The sequence below is a fragment of the Piliocolobus tephrosceles genome, chromosome 6 (assembly GCF_002776525.5).
Source record: "Piliocolobus tephrosceles isolate RC106 chromosome 6, ASM277652v3, whole genome shotgun sequence".
NCBI lineage: Eukaryota > Metazoa > Chordata > Mammalia > Primates > Cercopithecidae > Piliocolobus > Piliocolobus tephrosceles.
Window position 1 is genome coordinate 35,094,487 of NC_045439.1, and position 15,235 is coordinate 35,109,721.

Consider the following 15,235-nt stretch of genomic DNA (forward strand, 5'->3'; position numbering starts at 1 on the left):
GGGAGGCCAGGGCAGGTGGATCATTTTGAGATCAGCCTGGCCAACATGGTGAAACCCCGTCTGTACTAAAATTACAAAAAAATTAGCTGGGCGTGGTGGTGCGTCTCCGTAATCCCAGCTACTCAGGAGGCTGAGGCAGGAGAATCGCTTGAATCTGGGAGGCGGAAGTTGCAGAGAGCCAAGATCGCACCACTTGCACTCCAGCCTAGGCAACAGAGTAAGACTCTGTGGGGAAAAAAAAAAAAATTCACATTATGGTATTATGACTTCAGAATGTTAAATGTAATTCCTATGGTAACCACAAAGAAAATACCTACAGAATACATACAAAAAAATTTTTAAAGGTTTCACTAAAACAAACAAAAAAATCAAACACAAAAGTCGACAGTTAACACTAGAAATAAGGAACCAAAAAGCTAAAAGGCATGTAGAAAACAAATAGCAACATGACAGAAGTGCCTCCTTATCAGTCATTACTTTAAATGTAAATGGATTAAACTCTCTAATCAAAAGACAGAGAATGGTAGAACAGATAAAAACAACCTCTGATAGACAAAGGACATGTGTTTAAAAATTTAAAAATTAAAAACATGATCCAACTATATGCTATCTACAAGAGGCTCACTTTAGATCCAACGACACAAACAGATTGTAAGTGCAGTAATAAAAAAAATGATTATTTCATGCAAATAGTCACCAAAAGAAAGCAAGGATGGTTATGCTAATACCTAACAAAATACATTTTAGGTCAAAATTGTTTACATTAGACAAAAAAAGGACATTGTATATTAACAAGAAATACAAGATAGCAAGAAGATATAACCATCATAAAAATGTATTCACCTGACTACCAAAGTATCTAAAATAAATCTGATAAACCAAAGAGAGAAATAAACCATTCTACAATAATAGTTAAGAGACATCAATACTCCATTCTCAATAACGGATGAACAACTGGACTGGATATAAGGAAACAGAGGACTCAAACAACACAAAAAAACAACTAAACTAACAGGTATATACAGAACACTCCACCTAAAAACTGCATACACATTCTTCTTAAATGCATATGGGATATTTTCCAGGACAAGACATATACTAAGCCACGAATTAAGTGTCAACAAATTTTCAAAGATGCCACATAAAATGTCTTCTGCAATCACAATAGGATGAAGTTAGAAATTAATGAGAAGTAAAACTATTTCCACAAAGCACAAAATTGTAGGATACTGAACAACATATTCTTAAACAACCAACAGATCAAAGGAGAAATCACAGAAGAAATTCGAAAACACTTTGACATGAACGAAAATGAAAGCACAAATGCCAAAACTTATGGGACACAGCAAAGGCAGTGCTGAGAGGAAAATTCACAGCTACTAATGTTTACATTTAAAGACAAAAATCTCAAATCAAAAACCTAACTTTACAACTTAAAGAACTAGGAAAAGAACAAACCAAACCCAAAGCTCACAGAAAGAAAGAGCAGAGATAAACTAAACAAAAGAAAAACAACAGAGAAAATTAAGGAAACAAAAGTTGATTCTTTGGAAGTATCAACAAAATTGATACACACACAAAAAGGAAATATTCAAATTACTAAAATCTTTTTTATTATTCTTCTTTAAATTCTAGCGTACATGTGCACAATGTGCAGGTTTGTTACATATGTATACTTGTGCCATGTTGGTGTGCTGCACCCATCAACTCGTTAGCACCCATCAACTCATCATTTACATCAAGAATAACTCCCAATGCCATCCCTCCCCCCTCCCCCCTCCCATAATAGGCCCCGGTGTGTGATGTTCCCCTTCCTGAGTCCAAGTGATCTCATTGTTCAATTCCCACCTATGAGTGAGAACATGCGGTGTTTGGTTTTCTGTTCTTGCGATAGTTCGCTGAGAATGATGGTTTCCAGCTGCATCCATGTCCCTACAAAGGACACGAACTCATCCTTTTTTACGGCGGCATAGTATTCCATGGTGTATATGTGCCACATTTTCTTTCTTTTTTTTTTTTTTTTGAGATGGAGTCTCGCTCTGTGTCCCGGGCTGGAGTGCAGTGGCCGGATCTCAGCTCACTGCAAGCTCCACCTCCCGGGTTTACGCCATTCTCCTGCCTCAGCCTCCCAAGTAGCTGAGACTATAGACGCCCGCCACCTCGCCTGGCTAGTTTTTTGTATTTTTTAGTAGAGACGGGGTTTCACCATGTTACCCAGGATGGTGTCGATCTCCTGACCTCGTGATCCGCCCATCTCGGCCTCCCAAAGTGCTGGGATTACAGGCTTGAGCCACCATGTCCGGCCTCACATTTTCTTAATCCAGTCTACCACTGATGGACATTTGGGTTGATTCCAAGTCTTTGCTATTGTGAATAGTGCCGCAATAAACATACATGTGCATGTGTCTTTATAGCAGCATGATTTATAATCCTTTGGGTATATACCCAGTAATGGGATGGCTGGGTCATATGGTACTTCTAGTTCTAGATCCTTGAGGAATTGCCATACTGTTTTCCACAATGGTTGAACTAGTTTACAATCCCACCGACAGTGTAAAAGTGTTCCTATTTCTCCACATGCTCTCTAGCACCTGTTGTTTCCTGACTTTTTAATGATTGCCATACTAACTGATGTGAGATGGTATCTCATTGTGGTTTTGATTTGCATTTCTCTGATGGCCAGTGATGACAAGCATTTTTTCATGTGTCTGTTGGCTGCATGCATGTCTTCTTTTGAGAAATGTCTATTCATATCCTTTGCCCACTTTTTGATGGGGTTGTTTGTTTTTTTCTCATAAATTTGTTTGAGTTCTTTGTAGGTTCTGGATATTAGCCCTTTGTCAGATGAGTAGATTGCAAAAATTTTCTCCCATTCTGTAGGCTGCCTGTTCACTCTGATGGTAATTTCTTTTGCTGTGCAAAAGCTCTTTAGTTAGATCCCATTTGTCAATTATGGCTTTTGTTGCCATTGCTTTTGGTGTTTTAGACATGAAGTCCTTGCCCATGCCTATGTCCTGAATGGTATTACCTAGGTTTTCTTCTAGCGTTTTTATGGTTTTAGGTCTAACATTTAAGTCTCTAATCCATCTTTAATTGATTTTCATATAAGGAGTAAGGGAAGTATCCAGTTTCAGCTTTCTACTTATGGCTAGCCAAGGTTCCCAGCACCATTTATTAAATAGGGAATCCTTTCCCCATGAAAGTGGGGACATTACTACTGATTCTACAGAAATAAAAAGGATTATAAGAGTGTATTATGAAGAACTGTATGCCAAAAAATTGGATAACCTAGATAAAATGTATTCCTAGAAATACAAAATGTACCAACTTTAAATCATGAAGAAATAGAAAACCTAAGACATATAACTAGTACAGAGATTAAATCAGTAATAAAAAAAAAAAAAATCTCAAAAAAGAGAAGTTCTGAACCTGATGGCTTCACTGGTAAATTTTACCAAACAAATAAAGAACTAACACCAATCCCTCTCAAATTTCCATAAAATTGAAGAGCAGGGAACACTTAACTCATTCTCTGATGCCAGTATTACCCTGAGACCAAAACCAGATGAAGATACTACAAGAAAACTGGAGACCAGTATCTCAAATGAGTATCAATGCAAAAATCCTCAACAAAATATTGGCAAACTGAATTCAGCAGCATAGTAAAAGGATTATACACCATGACCAAGTGGGATCTATTACTGGAATACAAGGATGGCTCAACATACAAAGATCATACACCACATTAACAGAATGAAGAGAAGAAATACCCCACATGACCATCTGAATTGATACAGAAAAAGCATCTGACAAAATGCAACACTCTTTCATGATAAAAACATTCAATAAACTAGGAATAGAAACAAACTACCTCAATAAAATAAAAGCAATATATGAAAAACCAGTTGCAAACATCATGTCTATAATGAAAGACTAAAATAAAAGTTTTTCTTCTAACATCAGGAACAAGGCAAGAATGCATGCTTTCATCACTTCTATTTAACCTAGTACAGCAAGTTCCACCAGAGCATTTAGACAAGAAAGAGAAATAAAAGGCATTCCAACTGGAAAAGAAGTAAAATTACTTCTGTTCACAGGTGATAAAATCTTACATGTGGAAAACCCAAAAGATTCCACAAAAAACTGTTAGAACTAATAACTGAATTCAGCAACAGAGCAGGAGACAAAGTCTACATACAAAAATCAGTTGCATTTCTATATGCTTATCAATGGACAATCTGAAAAGGACATTACAAAAACGCATCTAAAGAATAAAATACCTAGGAATTAAACAAGGAAGTGAAAGACTTGTATAATGAAAACTACAAAACACTGCTGAAAGAAGTTATAAGAAATAAATAGAAACACTTTCCATGTTCAAGGACTGAAAGGCTTGATATTGTTAAGATAGTAATATTACCCAAAACAACATACAGATGTAATACAATCCCTATCAAAATTCCAATTATATTTTTGCATAAATAAGAAAAACAATTCTAAAATGTACATGAAATGTTAGGGAACCCAAATAGCCACAATGATCCTGAAAAAGAACAAAGTAGGAGGACTCGTATCTTCTGATTTCAAAACTTACTACAAAGCTATGGTAATCAAAACAATATGGTACTGGCATAAAGACAGACTTAGAGACCAATGCAATAGAATACAGAGCCCAGAATAAGCTTTTTGCATATATGGTGAAATGATTTTTGACAAAAGCGCCAAGACCATTCAATGGGGAAAGGACAGTCCTTTCAACAAATGGTGCTGGGAAAACTGGGTTTGCAGAAGAATACAGTTAGGTGAATACTCACAAAAATTAACTCAAATGAATGAAAAACTTAAATGTAAGACCTAAAACAATAAAGCTCTCAGAGGAAAACATAAGGTAGAAGCTTCACAGCACTGGATTTGGCAATGTTTTCTTAGATATGATATTAAAGGCATATATAACAAAACAAAAAAAATAGACAAATTGGACTTCATGAAAATTTTAAAATTTTATGCATCAAAAGACACTATCAACAGACTAAAAAAGGCAACACACAGAATGGGAGAAAATATTTGCAAATCATATTCATATATCTGACAAGGGATTAACATCACAACTATACAAAGAACTATAACTCAACAACAAAACAAACAACTTGATTCGAAAATGGGCAAAGATCATGACTAAACATTTCTCCAAAGAAGATATTAAAATGGCCAATAAGCACATAAAAAAAAGCTCGACATCTCTAAGCATTAGGGAAATACAAATCAAAATTACGAGGTGCCAACTCATACCCATTACAATGGCAACTATCAAAAAACCAGAAAATAAGTGTTGGCAAGGATGTGAAGAAACTGGAATCTTTATGCACTGTTGGTAGGAATGTAAAATGGTACAGCCACTGTAAAGAAAAGATTATGGCAGTTCCTCAAAATTTTTAATAGAATTACCATATGATCCAACGATTCTACTTCTGGATATTTACCAAAAAAATTTAAAGCAGAGTCTCAAAGAGATATTTGTACACTCATTTTCACAGTAACATTCTTCACAATAGCTAAAAGGCAGAAGCCACCCAAGTGTCCATCGATGGATGAATGGATAAGCAAAATGTGGTATACACATACAATGGAATATTATTCCGCTTTATAAAGAAGGAAATTTTTACACATGCTACAACAGATGAATCTTCAGACATCATGATAAGTGAAATAAGCCAGTCACCAAAAAGGCAATTAACGTATGATGATTTCACTTATATGAAGTGCTCCGAGTAGTCTAAATCATAGAGACAGAAAGCAGAATGATGGACATCAGGGCCCAGGCAGTGGTAAGAACGGGGAGTTACTGTTTAGTGAGTACAGAATTTCAGTTTTACTGAAATGAAAAGAGTTATGAAGATGGATGGTGGTGACGGCTGGACAACATTATGAATGTATTTAATACCAATGAAGTGTACAGTGAAAATGCTTAAGATGGTATATGTATTGTTTCACATTTTTTAAAAAGGAAAAAGCAACAACAAATAAAAAGTCTAATCAAATGGAAGAAGACAAACTACCATAGGAACAATTATAACATCATAAATGAAGCGGACTGTCTACTCAAATGGCCACATGAAGCTTCAGCTGGTATAATTATTATTGGTATGAGCTGACACACATAATCTCTTTCCCAGGCTAAAACTTTGGCAATAACTGAAAGAGGTCCTCATATGCAACTGTGAAAAATGTTAGCATCACTAAATAAAAATGTCATGCTCCATTTTAACGACTAAGAATCCTTTCCCACTGTGCTGGGATTATAGTAGCCTAGTTTGTATGAGAATGTAAGCTTAACATTTTAATAAAGTTCAGTAATAATAATAATAAGGGTCCCCTTCTTGTGGTAAATCTCCAGAAAATCAGGGCCTGCGTGAGCACCATTTACCTCCCTCTACTTTCAGCCCTGTTAAGGAACCATCAGCCAGGCTGTCTTTCACACAACCATCTTCTACATTTCCCAGGAAAAACAAAATAGACTTTCAATCCAGGGAATTGCATCCCCAATATTATATCCAACCATAACAACTAATGGAGTAAATAAGAAAGGAAGAAAGGGAGGGAGGGAGTCAAGGAGGAAAAAAATAACCAATTTGTTGTTATAATACATATCATTAATGTAAGTTTTACCTATTTTATTATTTTATTTTATAATTTTTTTAAGAGATAAGGTCTCTTTCTGTCACCCAGGATGGAGTACCATATTGTGATTATAGCTCACTTCAGCCTTCAACTCCTGGGCTCAAGCCATCCTCCCACCTTAGGCTCCCAAGAAGCTGGGACTACAAGCAAACACCACCATGCCTGCCCACTTTTTTTTTTTTTTTCTTGTTTTTGTAGAGATAGGGGTCTCACTATGTTGCCCAGGATGGTCTCAAACCCCTGGCCTCAAGCAATCCTCCTGCCTCAGCCTCCCAAAGCACTGGGGTTACTGGGATGAGCCACCATGCCTGGCCAGATTTACTTTAAATATAATCAACTGCATCTTTCTCATTGTAGTTACTATAATACCATAAGATTTAAGAGAAAATAAAAACTAATTGAAGAAGAGTAAATAATAGAAAAACGTCCTTATTCAATCGTTAAGTATAAAAAGCAGCTCACAAACCAATATGCGCAATATGATCTTAATTTTGCTTTTAAAATGTATCTTTGATCACACAGAAGAACAAAAATGAAAGAAAACTATTAAAGTGACCCAGGACAAATGACCCCATTTCTTCCACAACAAATTACATGAAAAAAGGGAGGGAAGGGAAAATGCCACAGATTAAGAAAGACTTCAAAGAGACACGTGTGATGTGTGAAGGCTGCTTGGATACTGATTCCCACAAACCAACTGTCAACTGACAATTTTGAAACAATGGAGAAAACATGGACTAGGGCTTCCATGACTAGCATACATAGTAAGTTTGTTAATGGTGATGACATTGCAGCTATTTTTTTAAGTGCTTCTCTGTTAACAAAAAATGACTGAAGTATTTATAAGTTAAATAGTGTATCTGAAACTCCAACAATAACAACAACAACAAACACAAAAGCAGAAAAACAGAATGGCAAAATGTCCCTGTCCATGACTGTGGAAGCTAGATGATGAGTACATGGGGGATCACTGCACTTTTCTCTCTACTTCTGTGTATGTTTGGAAAATTCCATAAATAAAACATAAAAGTGATAGCAGGGATAGTTACTTCTGGGTGGTGAAGACTGAGTGATCTGGTGGGAATTAGGTGATTTTTACTTTGATCTGTGTGCCATTAAGAACATCCAAGATTTTACACAGCAAAGATGAGTTGCTTTGGTTACCTAAAAAACCAAATGTTACTCCTTTAGTAGATAAATAGATGGGTAGATAGGCAGACAGACAGACAGATGGCCTTTCAATGCCCTGTTCAAACAATGCCACCTTCATGGATTTAACCCTCCCTCTATAAATGCCTCAATGCATTTACCTATATTTCTACTAAAAGGCCTTAATGTGTTTGGTCATTCATTATCACAGTTTTCAATTATGTCTAACTCTCCTCTAGAAAAATAACTTGATTACAAGGGGGCATTTCTTTTTCATATTTCTATCCTGGCTAATACTAAGCAAAATGTTCTCTCTACATAAGAGATATAAAATAATTATTTGCTTAATTAACTTTTCCACTAATAAATCCAGGGAAGAAACGATGTCAACAGAAGGAGAGTATCTTACCCTGTAACTACAAAAGCTTTAAGGTTTTTGTGTGTTTTTTTTTTTTTTTGAGACAGGGTCTCGCTTTGTCACCCAGGCTGGAGTGCAGTGGTGTGATCATGGCTCGCTGCGCCCTCAACTTCCCAAGCTCAAGCAATTCTCCCACCTCAGCCTTCCAAGTAGCTGGGACTACAGGGGCATGCCATGTCCCGCTAATTTTTTTTTTAGATATGGGGTCTTACTACGTTGCCCAGGTTAGTTTTGAACTCTTTGCCTCAAGAGATCCTTCTTGAGCCTTCCAAATTACAGGATTATAGGTGTGGGCCATCACCCCTGGCCCAAAAGCCTTCATTTCAGGCCAGAACAGCCCTGAAAGTCCCTACACAAAGACAGATATTCATCAAATGTTACCTAGTCAATTTCTCAAAACATTTACTTTTCAGTTGACTGGAAAAAAACTGGTCGGTAGCAGACAAGGGTCAGTTACTTAATTAAGTGATAGACTTAAAAAAAATCCTGAAAGAAAACAAAGTCCATTAGCTCTTCAGCAACCTGAATTCACTATTTAACCCACTGAATGCTCATCCAGAGTGCCAATCAGACTGTTTTAATTAAGGAAACTATTACAGGCAGAACGCAAGGCTAGTCATGTCCTGAGACAGCAACGGTTCAGGAAACACCCCTGCTCTGAGAGGCTGATATCACACAGACGGGCTGCCCACCCATACCACTGTGTTTCCCTTATCATCTACTCACTGAAGACTTTGGCCCATTTTGTGCAGATATGAGTAGCAATGGCCTTCAAGTCAAGGACATTCAACTCTACATTCTCTTGGTTATTAAAAATCTTTTCCAAAAAGTACAATAAAGCCCTCCCGCCAGGAGCACCAAAAGCTCCAGAACGTGGCATGCTGAACTTCCCCACATGTAAGACTTTACCCACCATATGGCCTTAATTTTCCATACATGGTTTTGGGGAAAGGCACTTAAATACTAGTGAAGACATTTACAACTTCCTTTTATATATAAAATATGCTTAGGGATTGACAACATTTAAAATAAAATCCAGGTTTTAAAATAAAATCCCCATCACTGTTTCCTAAGCCCTTCGAGAAACATTAGCGATTCATGATCAACTGGCAATTGCAAGCTTCTCCCAAGCTTCTTCTCCAGTTCTGCCCTGTGACCTGCTGTCTCAGAAGCCAGGTCTTCAAAAATGCTCATGCCACCCAACTTTTTAAGGCAAATATAGGGGCAGTAGGGGATGGAGCTGAGCTCTGCACAATTCCCACCCTGACCTCCATCTACATCCACACAGTTCATGTTCTCTCTTCTTTATTTTCTGATTCCTTCTTTTAGACTTTTGTTCAAATCCACTATTAGCAAATTTTAAATCTATTAGACAGTCAAGAAAGTGGGCAACATGGTACCATTATAAAATTACAATATACTACTATAGACAATCATAGCCATGCATATCTGGGTCCCCCCAAAAAATCAGGTATTAAGAAATAAGGCACACTCCTCCAAAGACAACTTAGTTCAAATGCCTCTTACCATTTGCTCCACTAGAATGAGTTTAAATGAGGTAACTATTTGGCATAGGCAGCTGCTCTCTTATGTTCTGGAGAACATAAAAATAAGAGCTGAGTAAGAATAAGTTGTTCCTATTGAAGAGAAAAAGGGTACAATAGCATTAGTAAATATGAAAGAGTCAAATCACTGTTCTAACGGCTGATAAAAATATTTGTTAGGCCAAAGGATTTCATATCATTTTCTTCTTTAACAACAAAGAAATGGGCTTTGGATAATAAAAACGCGTAACAAAATAATTCTGAAGTGACCTTAGGTCATGCCAAACTCAATTCAAACTAGTAACAGCCAAAGATGAAAGGAAGATTCTATAATCATTCCCTAGCTACTATACATTTTTAATATTTTTATACTATGTTACAGTTAGCATTTAGAAAATCAAACTGTCTAGCACTGTTGACCCTTCAACAATATGGGTTTGAACTGTGCATGTCCACTTACAAGTGGATTTTTTCAGTAACAGTTACACCAAGTGTGCCTGCCTCTCCTGCCTCCCCTTCCTCCTTCTCCACCTCTGCCACTAGAGACAACAAGACCAACCTCTTCTTTCCCTCCTCATTAGCTTACCCAATGCAAAGACAATGAGGATGAAGACCTTTATGATGATCCACTTCCATTAATGAATAGCAAATATATTTTCTCTTCCTTAGGATTTTCTTAATAACATTTTCTTCTCTCTAGCTTATGTTATTGTAAGAACACAGTATATAATATATATAACATACAAAATGCATGTTATTCAATTGTTTATGTTATTGGTAAGGCTTCTGGTCAACTGTAAGCTATTAGTAGTTAAGTTCTGGAGGAGTCAAAAGTTACACACAGGCCAGGCACGGTGGCTCATGCCTTTATTCTAAGCACTTCGGGAGGCCAAGGGAGAAGGATCACTTGAGGTCAGGAGTTCCACACCAGCCTGGGCAACACAGTGAGAACATGTATCTGTTTAATTTTTAAAAACTGTATTTTAAAAATGTTTAAAGGAAAAGAAAAAAGTATGCTTATTCAATTCAGTGTTTATATTCTAGAATAATGCTACTCAAAAAATAATTAAGAAAAGAATGATGGATTTAATAAGATACACATAAAACTACATATATACAAGGTTGTGTATATGCGCGTGCATGTGTGTGTGCGTATGTGTGTGTAGATTTTTCTTTCTTTTGGAGTACAGAAATTGTTTTAGATATCCCTTAAGTAGAGAAATAGCACTTAGAAAGGAAGTATACACTTAGAAGGCCAAGAGTCATGTCACCAACAGGTTGGGAGAACTGCTGAATCATGGCCTCCTCCTGTGTTGCCTGAGGAGACCTGAGTAAGAATGGATGTATAACCAAAGAATCTCCCATCTGACCTATTAGAGATACTGTACCAGCATTACCAGATATCACTGCTATTAAAATAAGATATTTAAGTGCCCAGAGGCTCAAGTTATCAAACGAAGCAACTCAATTCAAAAGACAAGGTGTATTAAAATTCACAAAAAAAAAAAAAAACCATTTTTAAGAAATCCGAATAAGTAACTGAAACCCAAAATGCTCTGTCTTGAGTCATGAGATCCATCGTTCTTGATATTGTCTGGACTTGCATCTACAGCTACATTGTAAAATCTTTTTAGGTATGTGTTAGATTTCTGTGAAAACTTCGTTTAAATGTAAACTTCATACCACACGGTCTGTTTCTGTGTTAATAAAACTATAGATTTATTATATTTTAAAAAAAAAGAACAAAATATAAGGTGTAGCTCTACGACACAGAAGCTAAACAAGTGCCTGACCTCACAGTGGTATATAGAACTTAAAGTGCCTGCTCAAAACTGTCATATTCAAGTTTATCAACCAAGAGTTATTATTAAAATATCATTAATACATCCAGGCACAGCGGCTCACGCCTGTAATCCCAGCATTTCGGGAGGCCGAGACAGACCGATCATCTGAGGTCAGGAGTTCAAGACCAGCCTGGCCAACATGGCAAAACCTCATCTCTACTAAGAATACAAAAATTGGCCGGGTGCGGTGGCTCACGCCTGTAATCCCTGCACTTTGGGAGGCCGAGGAGGGCGGATCACAAGGTCAGGAGATCGAGACCATCCTGGCTAACACGGTGACACCCCGTCTCTACTAAAAAATACAAAAAATTAGCCGGGTGTGGTGGCGGGTGCCTGTAGTCTTAGCTACTCGGGAGGCTGAGGCAGGAGAATGGCATGAATCCAGAGGCAGAGCTTGCAGTGAGCCGAGACAGCGCCACTGCACTCCAGTCTGGGCGACACAGCGAGACTCCGTTTCAAAAAAAAAAAAAAATTAGTTGGGTGTAGTGGCACATGCCTGTAATCCCAGCTATTTGGGAGGCTGAGGTGGGAGAATCGCTTGAACCTGGGAGGTAGAGGTTGCAGTGAACTGAGATCATGCCATTGCACTCCAGTCTGGGAGACATAGCGAGATTCCATCTCAAAAAAAAAAAAAAAAAAAAAAAATTAAGACATATGAGAATTGCACTGAAGGTGCACATTTCAATAACATACAGCTATTCTGGAGGGAAAAAGTATATCTAGAAAAACAGCTTCCAAGATTGAGGTAAAAATCACAGGGCACTCAATAATATGCACTGATTTTTCTTCCCTCTCGAAGTACCAGAGGAGAGCTACATTCACAGAGCATTCCTCCAGGATGCTTGCTTCACCATCAAGCAAGTCTTGACAGTTCCAAAGATGTTATGTTTTCAAAGACAGTTTTTCAGTTGTATTGCTATTAAAAGCCTGGATTTTTCAAATGGCTAAAAATTACAGATTATCTAAAAATCTTAGAGTCTACCTCTATTAAAGAAGAATGATGCTGGGAATGGTCAAATAAATGTAACCCAGAAAAGTACCCTAATGTACTTTAAAAACATTTTTAGAGATAATGATTCCCAAATTTCCCTTACTGAAATTCAAGGAAGGTCACAAATAGCAGCCACTTTAAAAGCTGTGCTCCAATTACCCATCCCCTAAGCTCTGCACAAAGGTTTATGGAAGGGAGATGCTCAGATAACTTGAGCATCTGTTATAGGATGCAGTCACTCCAGAAGAGCTGACTCCTTAGGAAATTTTCTTCTGACAAAGCAACAAATAAGAAAAACTGAAAGGTCTTTGTTTCAGCATCTGGCTGAGATCAAGGTTAAGGATAATGAAACCTACACAACCCCAGAATGTAACATATGACAGTATTTTTGGCCTGTAGAAAATGTGTCTTCCTTAATCTGCATTAAGCTGTTGTTTTTCTCAATGAAAGAATATCCTTTTGCAACTGCTGAAAATGTTTAAGAAATGTCCACAAAACTATTTGAGTAGGCCTAGGATAGAACTAGAATTCTACCTAGGAGTGAGCCAGTATAGTCGTTCTAAGAGCAATAGTAACGCAAATACCAGTATACGTCAGTCAAAGGGTAGATCATCTGATCATTTCTCAATTATTCAGGAAAAGCTTGGCACCCCAAATTATACACCAATGCATTAGACTTAACAAGATTATTAGACCATGGGTTGAAGTATAAGCTCTCACCAAATTTCAAGAAATATAGAGAAGATTTTTAATGCATTCACTATGGAGGGAAAACATAAATATGTAACAGAAAACCTTCTTAAGTAGCCAGAAAATTATCCAAACTATTTCGTCTGCAAAGATGACAACACTGAATTCAGAAATCAATGACTAAAACTGCACAAGCATTTCCCATATTTTCCTTTTCCATTTCAAAAAGGGAAAAGCCAGTGGGCAGAAAATATCAGACATTTGATAAATCAAAATTCTGCTATAAATAGCAGGGGTTTTTTTGTTTTTTGTTTTTTGTTTTTTTTCCCTGAGATGGAGTCTCGCCCTGTCCTCTAGGCTAGAGTGCAATGGCGCAATCTTGGCTCACTGCAACCTCCACCTCCCGAGTTCTAGCGATTCTCCTGCCTCAGCCTCTCAAGTAGCTGGGATTACAGGAGTGTGACACCACACTCAGCTAATTTTTGTATGTTTAGCAGAGACGGGGTTTCACCATGTTGGTCAGACTGTTCTCGAACTCCTGACCTCAGGTGATCTGCCTGCCTCAGCCTCCCAAAGTGCTGGTATTACAGGCATGAGCCACTGCGCCTGGCCAAATAGCAGGTCTTCTAAGAATGACAGTTTGAGTGACATTTCCTCCCCGCAATGTGACTTTGGAACTAATCCACCAACTCACCTTATTACATTTCAAAGTTAGTAGTAAATCTTGCTTTTGAGTCCAACTTCAGGTAATCTCTCAAAACCTAGATTAAAACAATTATGAACTTTATTAGTAGTTATTTCCAAATTTTGAAAAACACACAACTATATCTCACAGTAAGTAAAAGGGGGAAAAAAAAACACCACTACTAATCAAATCACAACTGTGAAATTTTATACTTTGTCTCTAAAACCTTCTTTAATTGGTAATCTCTTTATATGCAGCTTAATACACATTTATTGGGCTTTTTTTTTTTAGACAGTGTTTTGCTCTTGTCGCCCAGGTTGGAGTACAGTGGCAAGATCTCAGCTCACTGAAACCTCCACCTCCCGGGTTCAAGCAGTTCTCCTGCCTCAGCCTCCTGAGTAGCTGGGATTACAGGTGTGCACCACCATACTGGCTAATTTTTGTGTTTTTAGTTGAGACAGGGTTTCACCATGTTGGCCAGGCTAATCTTGAACTCCTCACCTCAGGTGATCCACCTGCCTCAGCCTCCTAAAGTGCTGGGATTACAGGTGTGAGTCACTGCACTGTGCCCTGCCTCAACACATATTTAAATTTAAGCCAACCAACAGCCATTCCCACTTAAACAACAAATTCTTGCTTGGCTATTCATTCAGTCTGTCCACAGACTGCTACTCAAGGATCTCACCCTGGAAGCTGTATGTATAAAAGAAAACAACAACAACAACAAAGTGCTTTTGATGAGCTGGTCCATCACATGCCTATGGGAATCACTATTCCAAAGTACTAGTTCTCTACAGGGAGCAATTTTGTGCCCCCAGGGGATATCTTGCAACATCCGGTAACATTTTTGGTAATCACAAGTGAAGCGGTGGGGGGGGGGGGGGGCACACTATTGGCATCTAATATACAGAAACCAGGGAAGCCGCTAAACATCTTACATGTACAGGACAGTCCCCTCCAACAAAGAATTATCCTGCCTAAAACGAAAACAGTGGTGAAGTTGAGAAACCCTGTTCCCAAAAAACCACTCTGTGTATTTGGAAATTCCACAATTCTCACACTGTTCATTTCAGATCACATAATAAGCTCCCACTATAGTCCTATTTCCTATGAATGCTAAGCTTATTGGTTAAAAGAATACCCACATATATGCCCAATACTAATCATCTACAGCACATGTAACAATTTCTAAAATGTATTCAAATAAGTCAGACACGTCCATAAGAGCTTCCAATA

General features: G+C 37.7%; 1 protein-coding gene across 8 annotated transcripts in view; it reads right to left on the minus strand.

Annotated features, from left to right (window-relative positions):
- Positions 1–15,235, minus strand: part of SIPA1L1 (signal induced proliferation associated 1 like 1) — a 416,028-nt gene that overhangs the window by 311,916 nt on the left and 88,877 nt on the right. For 6 of the 8 annotated variants that reach the window (XM_026455910.1, XM_026455874.1, XM_026455879.1 and 3 more), the window contains one exon: positions 14,009–14,075. The exons of 1 other annotated variant lie outside the window; for it this stretch is intronic. The gene's annotated coding sequence lies outside the window, so the exon portion shown is untranslated. Of the gene's footprint in view, positions 1–9,772; positions 9,883–14,008; positions 14,076–15,235 lie in introns of all 8 variants that reach the window. One more of the 8 variants, XM_026455890.1, reaches the window with a different exon arrangement.